This window comes from Carcharhinus amblyrhynchos, chromosome 13, assembly GCF_965287045.1.
Source record: "Carcharhinus amblyrhynchos chromosome 13, sCarAmb.v2.hapA, whole genome shotgun sequence".
Taxonomy (NCBI): Eukaryota; Metazoa; Chordata; class Chondrichthyes; order Carcharhiniformes; family Carcharhinidae; genus Carcharhinus; species Carcharhinus amblyrhynchos.
The window spans coordinates 8,615,864-8,630,404 of NC_137336.1; the positions used below are offsets into that span (position 1 = coordinate 8,615,864).

The window sequence follows — 14,541 nt, forward strand, 5'->3', positions numbered from 1 at the left end:
ACAACTCCAGTCTATCCAATCTCCCTTCGTATGGAAATCTCTCCAGCCCATGCAACATCCGGGTAAATCTCCTCTGCTTTTCCAGTGCTATCACATCACCCTTTTAACATGGGTTCCAGAACTGCACGCAATACTCTAGCTGTGGCCCAACCAATGTTTTATACAGTGGGATCTTGCTGTGCTGCCTTTCCCACATCCCAACGGTCAGAGAGTCAGACAGTGCAGAAGAGGCCCTTCAGCCCATCAAGACTGCACTAACAATAACTGCCACTAAAGTCGCGCTAATCCCATTTTCCTGCACTTGCCCCATATCCTTAAGCGTGATGATATTTCTAAGTGCTCATTCAAATTTTTTTTTAGAAGGTTTCCGGCCTCCACGACCTTCCCAGGCAGCGCATTCCAGATTCCCACCACCCTCTGAGTGAAAAAGTTTTTTCTCAATTCCCCTCCGAATCTCCTGCCCCTCACACTCTGCCCCCTTGTGACTGACCCCCTCAACCAAGGGGAACCAGCTGTTCCCTACTCACTCTGTCCACGCTCCTCATCATCTTACACACTTCAATCATGTTCCCCCCCCTGCCCCCCCTCCACCTTCTGTGTTCTAAAGAAAACAATCCAAGCCTATCCAGTCTCTCCCTAACGCTCAAATACTCCATTCCAGGTAACATCCTGGTGAACCTCATCCGTACGCCCTCTAATGCAATCACATCCTTCCTATAGTGAGGTGACCAGAACTGCATACCAGCTGTGACCTCACCAATTCTCTGTACAGCTCCGACATTACCTCCTTGCTCTTAGACTCTATACTATGACTGATAAAAGCAAGTGGCCCATATACCTCCCTGTCTATCCTATTCACTTCAGGAAGCATAGTGGAGGACGTGCCCCTGTCTACATCAACGGGGATGAAGTGGAAATGATCAAGAGTTTCAAGTTTCTAAGTGTTCAGATTACCAACAACCTGTCCTGGTCGCTCCACAGTGATGATATAGTGAAGAAAGTCCATCAACGCCTCTACTTTCTTGGAAGGCTAAGGAAATTCGGCACGTCTGCCACCACTCTCACCAACATTTAGCACAGAAAGCATTCTTTCCTGAAGTACCACATTTTGGTACGGCTCCTGCTCTGACCAAAACCGCAAGGAACAAGGCGTTGTGAACACAGCCCAGTCCATCACTCAAACCAGCCTCCCATTCATTGACTCTGTCTACACTTCCCGTTGCCTCGGAAAAGCAGCCAGCGTAATTAAAAACCCCACCCACCCCAAACATTCTCTCTTCCACCCTCTTCCATCGGGAAAAAAGATACAGAAGTCTGAGATCACGTACCGACCGACTCAAGAACAGCTTCTTCCCTGCTGCCGTTAGACTTTTGAATGGACCCACCATTTTTAAGTTGATCTTTCTCTTTACCCCATCTGTAGCTGCAACACAATATTCTACGCTCTTTCCTTCTCTATGAATGGTATGCGTAGTCTGTATAGCACACAAGAAACACCGTATATTAAAACATGTTTGATTTATTATTGTCACATGTATTGGGATGCAGTGAAAAGTATTGTTTCTTGCCCGCTGTACAGATAAAGCATACCGTTCACAGAGAAGGAAAGGAGAGGGTGCAGAATGTAGTGTTACAGTCACAGCTAGGGTGTAGAGAAAGATCAACTTAATGTGTAAGAAACTATACAAGTTGTGAAAGAAGCCCCCTCGTGACAATAAATCAAATCAACTTCTCTGCCACCTCCAGGGGTCTATGAATAAGTAGTGACCAGACTTCCAAAGGAAAATAAAAGTGAACATCCACCGGGCATGAAAGTAATTCAGGGCGCCCTGAGAACGCGAAAGGCGCTATACAAAGGCAGGGCTCTCCCCTGCACCTAAAGTCTAAACTGTGTTAACAGGAGGTGGCGCCACATCATGCAAAACCCAGCCTGGGGCAGGTAGCACCGAGTTAGTTAGTGTGTTCCTTCACAGTGAACTGAGCAGGAACAGCGAGCCGGATAAGAAACCCTTCTGAACCTGTCAGACCCCAAAGTACAACATTCAGAACCAGACCAAAACCTCACACTGTCCCCAGGAGAAACAGACAACAGAATCAATCTCCACTTGGCTCTCTCCCTGCAGACACTCCCTGATCTCCAAAACCTGAATAGTCCGATTTTAAAATTAAAATTGACCAACTCTCCTAGGCTGGGGTTCCATAAACTCCATCACTAAGTACAGCACGCCTATCGCAATCAATCTATCTTCCTATCTGATGTTCTTAAACATAAAAAATACATCTACATTTCCCCCAAATATTCAAAGAAACTTTACAGCTCAGATTTCAATTCAATTTGTATTATCTCCAAATTTCCATCTAACTTTTTTTTTAAAAAAAGTTTCTGTATTCTCTTTGGGGGAAAAAAATACATTTTTGATTTTAAATGTTAACTTTTAAATAAATCCGCACTATTCACTGCTTTTTTCATTTAAAAACACGACAACAATCTTTTGACATTTTTGGGGATTAAGTATAAAGATTAATCACTCACTCTCCCAGGCTTTGAATATTTGATCTTACCGTTTTCTCAATAGCTGAGACCAGACTGTAAAGTTGCCGTCTGCTTTATTGCAATTTAACTGAAAGGATTGCAACGCCCTTTTCCCCTGCCAGTGCCGCTATCGGGTGTCGAACAGCAAATGCATGTGTCTGTCAAACTAACTTTAACTTTCTGCAACAGCGCACTGAAGTCGCCAGAGCGGATTAAATAGCAGCTCATTCTGTACACACAGCCCAGGCTTGCTGCTAGCACAGCGTACGTTCCCCCGCTGGGTCATAACGCCCTCTGTGGTTCCACTCACCTTCTGAAAGCAACAACTACCAGGAGGCTTACCAGTTAGATTTTTTTCTCCCTCTCTTCTTGTTAATCTGCCCCTATAGGCTTTGTAAAGTGATTCCTGCTCCCGCCCCTCATGCCTGACTGGTGCAGACTTTCTCTAACAACACTGACTTGCATTTACGTAGCGCCTTTATCTGGGTTTTTTTTCCACAAAAGATGTCCCTAGGTAGTTTTCACAGCAATTCTTTCAGACAACCAGGCTGCAGACAGCTTGGACGGCGCGGTGGCACAGTGGGTTAGCGCCGCTGCCTCACAGTGCCAGGGACCCATGTTCGGTTCTGGCCTCGGGTCACTGTCCGTGTAGAGTCCACACGTTCTCTGCCTGGGTTTCCTCCGGGTGCTCCGGTTTCCTCCCACAGTCCAAAGATGTGCGGGTTAGGTGGATTGGCCATGCTAGACTGCCCCTAGTGTCAGGGGAATTAGCAGGGTAAATACATGGGTAACAGGGATGGGACCTGGGTGGGATTATGGCCAGTGCTGACTCAATGGGCTGAATGGCTGGAGGCACTGGATACTGCACTACAGGGATTCTACGGAGTCAAAGATAAGGAGTTTCTAAAAGGAGGGAGATAGGGATTCTGGGGAGGGGGGATGGGGGGAGGGGCGGGTGGGGTGGTATTTCAGAACCTGCATCCTTGCCAGCGAAGGCACAGCCAGCAATGTTAACTCATTGCTGCTTATGGGATCTTCCTGTGCACTCATTACCGGCTACGTTTCTCTACATTGCAACAGTGACTGCACACCAGAAAGTACTTCCTTGGCTGTTCAGTGCTCTGGCCCTTCTCCAGAAAAGCCCTGTGTTAATGCATGTTCTTGCCTTCTGAATGACACCCCTGAACCAATATCTGTCAAGTTCTTGTGGTCCATCTTTTCAGTTGCCAGGCCACGCAATGGCTAATTTGCCATGGATTTGATTTGATTTATTATTGTCACACGTATTAGCGTACAGTGAAAAGTATTGTTTTTGTGCGCTGTACCGAGAAAGCATACCGTTCATAGAGAAGGAAAGGAGAGAGTGCAGAATGTGCTGTCACACTCATAGCTAGGGTGTAGAGAAAGATCAACTTAATGCGAGGTAGGTCCGTTCAAAAGTCTGACAGCAGCAGGGTGGAAGCTGTCTTCTCATGACCCTGCAGGTTATTCAGACCAGGAGCACCCACGTATCCACGGGCTTAATGGAGGCGATAGGGACAAACTATCTCACAGGATTTATTGTGCAAAGTTGGTCAATCTCAGTTAGTGGAGGGAAGTGAAATTCTTTCACACAAGGAGTTGTCAAGATCTGGAAAGGGATTTTTGCAGGAAGCAGATAGAGGCTTTCAAAAGGCAATTGGATATTCTTTTAAAAAGGGAACTAATTTGCAGTGTGACATGGGAACAGCTGGAATGTGGGATTTATTGGGCAGTTCTTCATGTGTCTAAACTCGCACCAAGTTCCATTTCCCTGTCACCCTGTGCTCACTGACCTACAACAACCCCCCCAACCCCCACCCCCACCGTGTCTCAGAGTCATAGAGGTTTACATCATGGAAACAGGCCCTTCGGCCCAACTTGTCCATGCCATCTCTTTTTTCAAACCCTGAAACTAGTCCCAATTGCCTGCATTTGGCACATATCCCTCTATACCCATTGTACCCATGTAACTGTCTAAATGCTTTTTAAAAGGCAAAATTATTCCTGGCTCCACTACTGCCTCTGGCAGTTTGTTCCAGACACTCACCACCATCTGTATGAAAAAATTGCCCTGTGGACACTTCTGTATCTCTCCCCTCTCACCTTAAACCTATGCCCTCTAGTTTTAGACTCCCCTACAATCTTGATTTTAAAATTCTCGTCTTTGTTTTCAAATCTCTTCCAGACCTCGCGCCCCCCACCGCTGTAATCTCCTCTAGTCTCACAAGCCTTGGAGACATCTGTACCCCTCTAATTGTGGCTGCACCTTCAGTTACCTAAGCCCCAAACTCTGCAAATTCCTCCCTCTGCTTTCTCCACCTCGCTTTCCTCCTTTCAGACGCCCGACTTCACCCCTGCCTCAACGTCGATTCAGGCCGTCCTCACCTTTAGATTCGATTAATCCAAAGCTGTCCTGGCTGGTCTCCCTCCAAATCTGAGCTCCCTGTATCTGACTCTGACAAAATCCCTCTCACCTATCACTCCCATACTTGTCGACTTACATTGGCTCTAAGTCCAGTAACATGTCAAGGGTGGCACAGTGGCACAGTGGTTAGCTGTCTCACAGTGCCAGGGACCCGGGTTCAATTCCTGCCTTGGGTCACTGTTTGTGCGGAGTCTGCACTTTCTCCCCATGTCATTCCAAAGATGTTGCTGGGACTTGAGAAACCGAGTTACAGAGAAAGCTTAGGACTTTATTCCCTGGAACGTAGAAGAACGAGGGGAGATTTGATGGAGATGTATAAAATTTTTCTGGGTATAGATAGAGTGAATACAAGCAGGCTTTTTCCACTGAGGCTAGGGGAGAAAAAAACTAGAGGACATGGGTTAAGGGGGAAAAGTTTAAAGGGAATATTAGTGGGGGGCTTCTTCACACAGAGAATGGTGGGAGTGTGGAATGAGCTGCCGGATAAAGTGGTAAATGCGGGGTCAGTTTTAACATTTAAGAAAAACTTGGACAGGTACATGGATGAGAAGGGTGTGGAGGGATAGGGTTCAAGTGCAAGTCAGTGAGACTAGGCAGAAAAATGGTTCGGCACAGACAAGAAGGGCCAAAAGGCCTGTTTCCGTGCTGTAATATTCAATGGTTCTATGATCTGTATGTGTTTCCTCCGGGTGCTCCAGTTTCCTCCCACAGTCCGAAAGACTTGCTGGTTAGGTTGACTAGCCATGCTAAGTTGCCCCTTAGTGTCAGAGGGATTAGCTAAGGTAAATACATGGGGTTATGGGGATAGAGCCTGGGTGGGGTTGTGGTCGGTGCAGATTCGATGGGCTGAATGGCCTCCTTCTGCACTGTAGGGATTTTATGATTCTACCTGGATTTCAAAGTTCTAATTTCTGTTTGGAAACCCCAGCATGAAGGCCTCACTCCTTCATATCTCTATAATGTTCCCTGTCCAATGGAGATCCAGGAGGACACGTTGGGAGCAGCACCGGACATACCCAAAAATGAGGTGTCAACCTGGTGAAGCTATCAAACAGGACTACTTGCATGCCAAACATCATAAGCGATCCCACAACCATCAGGTCAGACCTAAGTTCTGCAGTCCTACCACACTCAGTCGAGAATGATGGTAGGTGATTAAATAACTCACTGGAGGAGGAGGTTCCGCAAATCCCCAAGCTAATGATGGGGGAACACAGCATTTCAGTGCAAAAGATAAGGCTGAAGCATTTGCAATAACCTTCAGCCAGAAGTGCTGAGTGGATGATCCATCTCGGCTCCTCCAGTGGTCCCCAGCATCTGAGATGTCAAACTTCAACCAATTCGATTCACTCCAGGTGATATCAAGAAATAGTTGGAGGCACTGGATACTGCAAAGGCAATGGGCCCCGATAACACTCCGACAATAGTACTGAAGACTGGTGCTCCAGAATTTGCCCTACCCCTAGCCAAGCTGTTCCAGTACAGTTACAACATTGGCATCTATCCAACAATGTGAAAGATTGCCCAGGTATGTCCTGTACACAAGGACAAATCCAGCCCAGCCAATTATCACCCCATCAGTCTATTCTCAATCATCAGTAGAGTGATGGAAAGAATCATTAACAGCGCTATCAAATGACACTTACTCAGCAATAACCTGCTCAGTGACAGCCAGTTTGGGTTTCGCCAGAGTCACTCAGATCTTGACCTCAGACAGCCTTAGTTCAAACTAAGAGCTGAACCTCAGAGGTGAGGTGAGAGCGACAGCCCTTGATATCAAGGCAGCATTTGACAAGTGAGGCATCAAGAAGCCTGAGCAAAACTGGAGTCAATGGGAATCAGGGGGAAGACTCTCAGCTAGTGGGACCTCTCACATAGGAGGATGGTTGTGGTGGTTGAAGGTTAACCATCTCAGCTCCAGGACATACACTGTGGGGTCCATCAGGGTTAGTGTCCTCGGCCCAACCATCCTCAGCTGCTTCATCAATGACCTTCCCTCCATCATAAGGTCAGAAATGGAGATGTTCACTAACGATTGCACAATGTTCAGCACCATTCACAACTCCTCTGATACTAAGCAGTTTATTTCCAAATTCAGGGTTTGGACAAAATCCAGGCTCGGGCTGACAAGAGGCAAATAATATTCATGCCACATAGCGCCAGGCAATGACCATCTAACAAGATATGTGATTGGCAGACAGGGAAGTGGAATTAAGGTCTTAAACAGATGAGACATGATTTTATTGACTGGTGGAACAGGCTTGAAGGGCTGGGTGGCCTACTCCTTATGTTCTTATGTTTATCTAATTGAAATGTTTAAAATGATTAAAGAATTTGCTGGAGTAGAGAGAGAGAGAAAAACAATTTCCTCTGCTGGGGTTATGGGGGGAAGGGGGCAGGATGGAGTCCAGAACAAGAGCCAGGTTGTGAATAACAAGGTGGCACAGTGGTTAGCACTGCTGTCCCACAGTGCCATGCACCCAGGTTCAATTCCCGTCTTGAGTCACCGTCTGTGTTGAATTTGCACATTCTCCCCATGTCTGTGTGGGTTTCCTCTGGGTGCTCCAGTTTCTCCCCACAGTCTGAAAGACGTGCTGGTTAGATGCATTGGCAATGCTAAATTCTTCCTCAGTGTACCCAAACAGGCGCTGGAGTGTGGCAGCTAGGGGATTTTCACAGTAACTTCATCGCAGTGTTAATGTAAGCCTTACTTGTGACGCTAATAAATAAACTTTAAACTTTTGTGGGGTGATGTCGGGAAGAACTTCTTCACACAAAGGGCAATGGAATTCTGGGACTCTTTCCCCCCAAAAAAGCGACGGCGTTGGGGGAGGGGTGACAATTGACAAGGTCAAAACTGAGATTGACTGGTGTCTGTCGGGTGAAAGGGGATTGAGTGTTCCAGAACCAACCAAGGTGGGTGGGCGGAGGTCAGGTGTAGATCAGCCACGATCAAATTCATAAGGGCAGCACGAGCTCGGTGGGCTGAGTGGCCTCCTCCTGCTTCTGTGTTCCGAACTGAGCTGCTGTAAAAAAATTTGGACACGCGGGATCTTGGCTCACTGCGAGTCACCATTCCCGTTTAATTGCTGGCTTTATATATAGGACATGTGACCCATTTGTTTAAAAGTCAAAAATGTTGACATTTTGCTGACCCGCGTTTAACAGGAACAAATCCCCACAATTCCCAACCTGTCCCCCGTCATCGAGTGCTGGAGCCGCATGACCTGTCGAGTATACGCACTCCAAGATCTGCAGCCACTCAGTGTTTAGCTCTCAGCTTCACTTAGCAGATGGTGGGCAGAGATCGGGGCTGTTTATTACTGGTGTCACACTGGGTGATACATGAGTACAAGTGGCTTGCATTAGCAGCTGTGGCAGTCTTTCCTCTCTCTCTCTCTCTCTCTGCGTTTATCCCTCTCTCCTTAGCACCCACTCCATCCCACAATGTCACTGTGTTTCAAGCTGCCATTCCAGAGACTTGGGACTCCACATTGGCAGATTAGACATTAGAAGTAGGACAGAATGCCATTCGGCTCCTTAAATCTGCTCCACTGTTCACCATAGAGTCCTTACAGTGCAGAGGAGGCCACTCAGCCCATCAAGTCCGCACCGAACTCGATCCCACCCAGGCCCGATCTCCTTAACCCCACGCATTTACTCTACTGTCCGCCCCCTGACATTGTAGGGCAATTTACCATAGCTAATCAACCTAACCCGCACATCTTTGGACTGTGGGAGGAAATCGGAGCACCCGGAGGAAACCCACGCAGGCACGGGGAGATTGTGCAAACTCCACACAGACAATGACCCGAGGCCAGAATTGAACCCGGGTCCCTGGTGTTGTAAGGCAGCACTGCTAACCACTGTGCCACTGTGGTTAATAAGGTCATGCCTGATCTGATGAGGCCTTAACTCTACATTCCTGCCCGCTGACCACCACCGCACCACCCCCCATAACTCCTAGTTCCCTTATCAGGCAAAAATTGATCAAACTCGCCCTAGAACATATTCAACAAACCAGCAACTCCCTCCCCCCCAGCTCACCGGGGAAGAGAATTCCAAACGCTAGTGACACTGACAGACAAAATTCCTCCTCATCCCTGGCATACTGGGAGATCCCTCACCCCAGCACCCCCCAAAAGTTAGATCCAAGGCAGGAAGGGCAGGGAAGAGGTGTCTCCATCAGGAACCCCCTTCTGATCACTCTTTGAGGCTCGTTCACTTCCAGAACCTCTCGCCTCACCCTCCGCCCCCTGTTCGTCTCCTTTCTAACCCCACTCCCCCCAAGGCCTTCCCTGCCCTGGGATTCAACTTTCCAGACAAGGTCACAGGGCTCTTGTTTGCAATTCCTCTCCGGGCCACCGCAGCGCTGTCTTTGGAGAGCAGCCAGCCAATCAGATTTCTCCTGAATGAGGGCCAGAAGTCCGCCTGATGCCGATCAGCATTTATTCAAATATATATTCGCTAAGGGGCAGTGGGCGGGATATGCTCCCCACTGACTCTTCCAATGGGGGCAAGGCTGAGCCCTCATCATCTGAACAATTCTGGCCCTTCTTCTGAAACAATTGACCCTAGGTACACACTTCCCCACTGGGAAAAGATCCTCTCAGTATTTACCCCGTCAAACCTCTTTACCCGTTTCAATAAGATCACCTCTCGCTCTTCTAAACTCCAATGAGAATAGGCCCAACCTGCTGAACCCTCCCTCACAAGGCAAACCCTTTCATCCCAGGAATCAGACTCGTGACTCTTCTCTGAACTCCCCCAATGCAAATATGACCCTCTTTAAGTCAGGTAACCAGAAATGAGAACAGTCCTCAAGGTGTCATCAAAGCCCTGTACAGTTCTAGCAAGATTTCCCTACTTTTATACTCCATTTCTCCTTGCAAAAAAGGTAAACATTCCATTGCCTTCTTAAATTTAGAACCACAGAATCTCTACAGTGCAGAAGGAGGCCATTCAGCCCACTGATTGTGCACTCATTTACCAAAAGGACATATTATCCAGGCTAACCCCTCTGCCTTATCCCTGTAACCCTGTATATTTAGCTTGGCTAATCCACCTAACCCGCACATCTTTGGACTGTGGGAGGAAACCGGAGCTGCTGTAGGAAACCCACGCAGACATGGGGAGAATGTGGAAACTCCACACAGACAGTGACCAAGTCGGGAATCGAACAAAAGTCCCTGTCTCTGTGAGGCAGCAGTGCTAACCCCTGCGCTACCGTGCTGCCCATCTACCTGTGTCATTCTGTCCGTCTCTCCCTCTCTTCATTTATCACTTGTGTTTGCAAGTTTTGGTCTTTACTTACCTGCCTGCTCTCTCTGTGGCTCTGTGCACCTCTCTTTCTCACCCTGATTTTCTATCACTATCTCCTTCTCCCTCTCCAAGTGTTCATTTTCTTTTCTCAGTCTCTTTGTCTCTTTACCTTGTTTACTCTTTCTCATGCTACCTCGCTTTGTCAGCCTGTATCTCTAGGCCAGAACGCTAGTGTGTTGGCTAAGTGTCACACCCAAGTACATTTGCTGATGTTTTGGTAAATCATGGCTGTTCCCTTTGCTTCTTTCAATGGAAGCAAGAGAAACAAGGATCATGCTATGGAGGTGGGACTTCCCCAGAATGCCCTGCATCGGGGAATGCCCCCTATTAGGTTCAATTGTTCCTTTCAGTTGAAACTGTGACCTTGCTGGGTTCAGATCTGTGGGAATGTGACCCCTTTAAGGGGGCGTTCCCTGAGGGCCAAGTGGATCCTATGGAGTGTTGAGGTGGGAAGCAGATCCAATCAGGTGCGAGAGCATATATCCCGGGTAGTGAAGGATCCACAAGTTGAAGTCAGGGAGGAGGGGTGTACAGTCGCGTAGTGAATTCTGTCTATAAATTCATCATCAATAGCTGTTTATCGTTGGCAATAAATCCTTTGTAACTTTGAGTTGCCCTCAATTTATTACAAGATCAGATTGTCCTCAGTACTTGGATCATGTGACTATCCTTTGATGATGTGCCTCAGGAAATGTTGGAACCTAAAGAGACTTGGAGGATAGGGTGGGACGGCGGAATAGTAGATGATTTGTGGTCTTGTTGAACGGCCAAGCGAGGCTGAAGGGCCGAGTAGCCTCCTCCTGCCTTCACGTCTTATGTTCCTGTCAGAGGACATGAAGTCAAGTTTGATGATACAAACTCTGGGAGGAAACAGAACATGCAGAGGACACAGCCTGAGCTTCAGCTGGGTTAAATTCAAAAGGAATCTGTGGAAACAGTATCCCAGTGAGTTGTCAGTCTATGGAATAAGCTCCCATAGGGAAACAGTGGAGGCAGATTAGATTAATTGGCTCAAATGTTAATGATTTCTGTCCGGGAATAATATTTTAGGCTGTAGAATGTGGGACATGTTGAGATGTGACACAGTGGGGAAGATGGAGTTTTGAAAGAATGGGTGAATTTGGATCTTTCTGCCATTGGGGATTTCCTCACCTCATGTGACTAGCTCTGTTCTAGACTCACTGCTGGAGATGGATTGCTGAAATTAGCCAGCAACATTATTAGAGTTGCACCATTCGAGTGCCAGGAGAAGGCACTCTGGATGAGCTTTTCCAGTGATTCCTATGGGCTGGACATCCTTATGGACATTGGAGCTTGACATGGTTCCTGCTCTGTCCAAGACCGCAAAGAATTACAAAAGTTCATGAATGTAGCTCAATCCATCACACAAACCAGCCTCCCATCCATTCTGTCTACCCTTCCCGCTGCCTCGGCAAAGGCGGTTTAGAACGGAGTTGAGGAGGAACTTCTTCACTCAAAGGGTGGTGAATCTCTGGAATTCTCTGCCCGTTGAAGTGGTGGAGGCTGCCTCGCTAAATATTTTTAAGAAGTGGGTTGATGGGTTCTTGATAAGAGAGGGGATTAAGGGTTATGGGGAGAGGGCGGGAAAGTGGAACTGAGCCACAACAGATCAGCCATGATCTTATTGAATGGCGGGGCAGGCTCGAAGGGCTAGATGGCCTACTCCTGCTCCTATTTCTTATGTTCTTATGTTCTTATAATTAAGGACCCCACGCACCCCGGACATTCTCTCTTCCACCTTCTTCCGTTGGGAAGAAGATACAAAAGTCTGAGGTTATGCACCAACTGACTCAAGAACAGCTTCTTCCCTACTGCCATCAGACTTTTAAATGGACTTATCTCGCATTAAGTTGATCTTTCTCTACATCCTAGCTATGACTTTAACACTACATTCTGCACTCTCTCCTTTCCTTCCCTTTGAAGGGGCAATGCTCCAAAAGTTCGTGCTACCAAAATAAACCTGTTGGACTTTAACCTGGTGTTGTGGGACTACTTACTATTCTCTATGAATGGTATGTTTTGTCTGTATAGCGTGCAAGAAACACTACTTTTCACTGTATATTAATACATGTGACAATAATAAATCAAATCAAATCAAGCAGCGTCATGGAGAGGTGGCACACTCTGAAATGCCAGGGTTGCCATGCCCACTACATGTCTCTGCCCCATCTTCTCAATTCCTCCAGCAACGTGGAAGACATTGGACAGCCGGCCCACCACACCCACTGGCCATATAAGGGTCAGATTCTGTGCTTTAAGCAGTGGTGTAGGCGAGGCCTACACCAGGCGCTCAGCCAGACAGCTCTTACTGCACAACAGGGGGAGAAATGTCCCTCCTTCAGAGTGGCCCTGGGCCCACCCAGTGCAGGCACTGACGGAACACTGCACTCTCAGTGTGTCGTCTTTCGTGAAACCAAGGCTCCATCTGCTCCCCCCCCCAACACACACCCACATCCTCCCCACCCCACAAGTGAACATAGGAGATCCCGCACTATTCCTCTGACAGAGAGCAGGTGAGTTCTCCTCAGTATCTTGGCCATTATTTATCCCCCAACTCACTGGTCACGTGAAAAAGATGTTCTCAGTTGTGAGGGAGGCTAGAATGAACGGACACAGTTTCAGAATAAGGAGGTCTCCCATTGGAAAGATGGATAATGAGTGTTGTTCGTCTGTGGAATCCTATTCCGTGGAGAGTCTTGGAGGCTGAGGGTCACTGAATTTATTCAAGGCAGAGTGAGCTAGATTTTTGATCAACAAGGGATTCGAGGGTTAAGGGAGACAGGCAGGAAAATGGAGTTAAGGCCCACATCCACATCAATATGATCTTAGTGAATGGCACTTCAAGCTAAAAAGGTGTCTGTCTGCACATGGTCTGCACATTCTCCCTCTGTCTGTGTGGGTTTCCTCCCACAAATTGCCCCTTAATGTCCCAAGGTGTGTAGGTTAGGTAGATTGGCCATGGTAAAAGCAGAGGGTTACGAGGGGGTGGCCTGGGTGCATTGCTCTTTCAAAGAGTTGGCACAAACTCAATGGGCCGAATGGCCTCTTTCTGCTCTTCAGGGACGCTATGGTTCTATGGCCAAACGGCCTACTCCCATTCCAAAGTTCTATGTTCCTCTTACTGGTTTGTGGGATCTTGCTGTGCACAGAATGGCTGCCACGTTTTCTACATTGTAACCATGACCATGCTTCAAAGTTTGGCTCTGGGGAATCCCAGGATTGCAAAAGGTGCTAGATGAATACAAGTCTTCCTTTTCTTCGTATCATTGCTTTGGAGATAGGATCTATCCCAATTGTGCAGCAATGCGTGACAGGGAGAGGCTAGATCTTAATCCCACCCACGAGTACAGGCCTGTTAGTAATAGCCTAACCTGCAGGCTAGAGGCAATATCTGCTACATTTTGGGAAGTTGCTTACTCATTCCACTGATACTTAATTGTGAGAGTTCTCCGGGAAACATAAACAAAACCTGTTTTCAAATCTATTGACGTTGAATTGTAAAATGAAGCAGTGCAGCTGGAGACCATTCAGCCCACCTTCTGTTTACCACAGGTAAGAGCTAAACCTATTTTAAAGTTCATTTACTGGATAGTCAGAAGCTCTTTCTCTTAAGGTGCAAGGGGCAAGGTTTAAAGGAGATGTACAAGGCAGATTTTTTCACACAGAGAGTAGTGGGTACCTGGAACTCATTGCCAGGGGAGGTAGTGGAAACGGATATGGGAGTGACTTTTAAGGGGCATCTTGACAAATACATGAATTGGATGGGAGTAGAGGGATATGGTTCCCGGAAGGGTAGGGGGTTTTAATTAAGTCTTGCAGCATGGTTGGTGTAGGCTTGGAGGGCCAAAGGGCCTGTTCCTGTGCTGTAATTTTCTTTGTTCTTTGTCCTTTTGTTCTTTGGATCAGGGCATCACTGGCTGGGCCATCGTTTATTGCCCATCTCTAATTGCCCCTTGAGAAGGTGGTGGTGAGCTGCCTTCTTGAACCACTGCAGTCTATGTGGTGTAGGTACACCCTCGGTGCTGTTAGGGAGGGAGTTCAAGGATTTTGACCCAGCGACAGTGAAGGAACGGTGATATATTTCCAAACCAGGATGGTGAGTGGCTTGGAGGGGAACCCCCAGGTATCTGCTGCCCTTGTCCTCCCGGAAGGAAGTGATCGTGGGTTTGAAAGATGCCACCTTGGTGAGTTGTTGCAGTGCATCTTTGGGACACACGGC

The 14,541-nt window shown here is 47.5% G+C and overlaps 1 protein-coding gene across 2 annotated transcripts in view; it reads right to left on the reverse strand.

The window, feature by feature from the left end:
* Window positions 1-14,541, reverse strand: part of synpo (synaptopodin) — an 85,213-nt gene that overhangs the window by 19,196 nt on the left and 51,476 nt on the right. Inside the window, exon 1 of one of the 2 annotated variants that reach the window (XR_013888441.1) lies at window positions 2,563-2,824. The exons of the other annotated variant lie outside the window; for it this stretch is intronic. The gene's annotated coding sequence lies outside the window, so the exon portion shown is untranslated. Of the gene's footprint in view, window positions 1-2,562; window positions 2,825-14,541 lie in introns of those variants that run through there. 2 annotated transcript variants of the gene reach the window in all.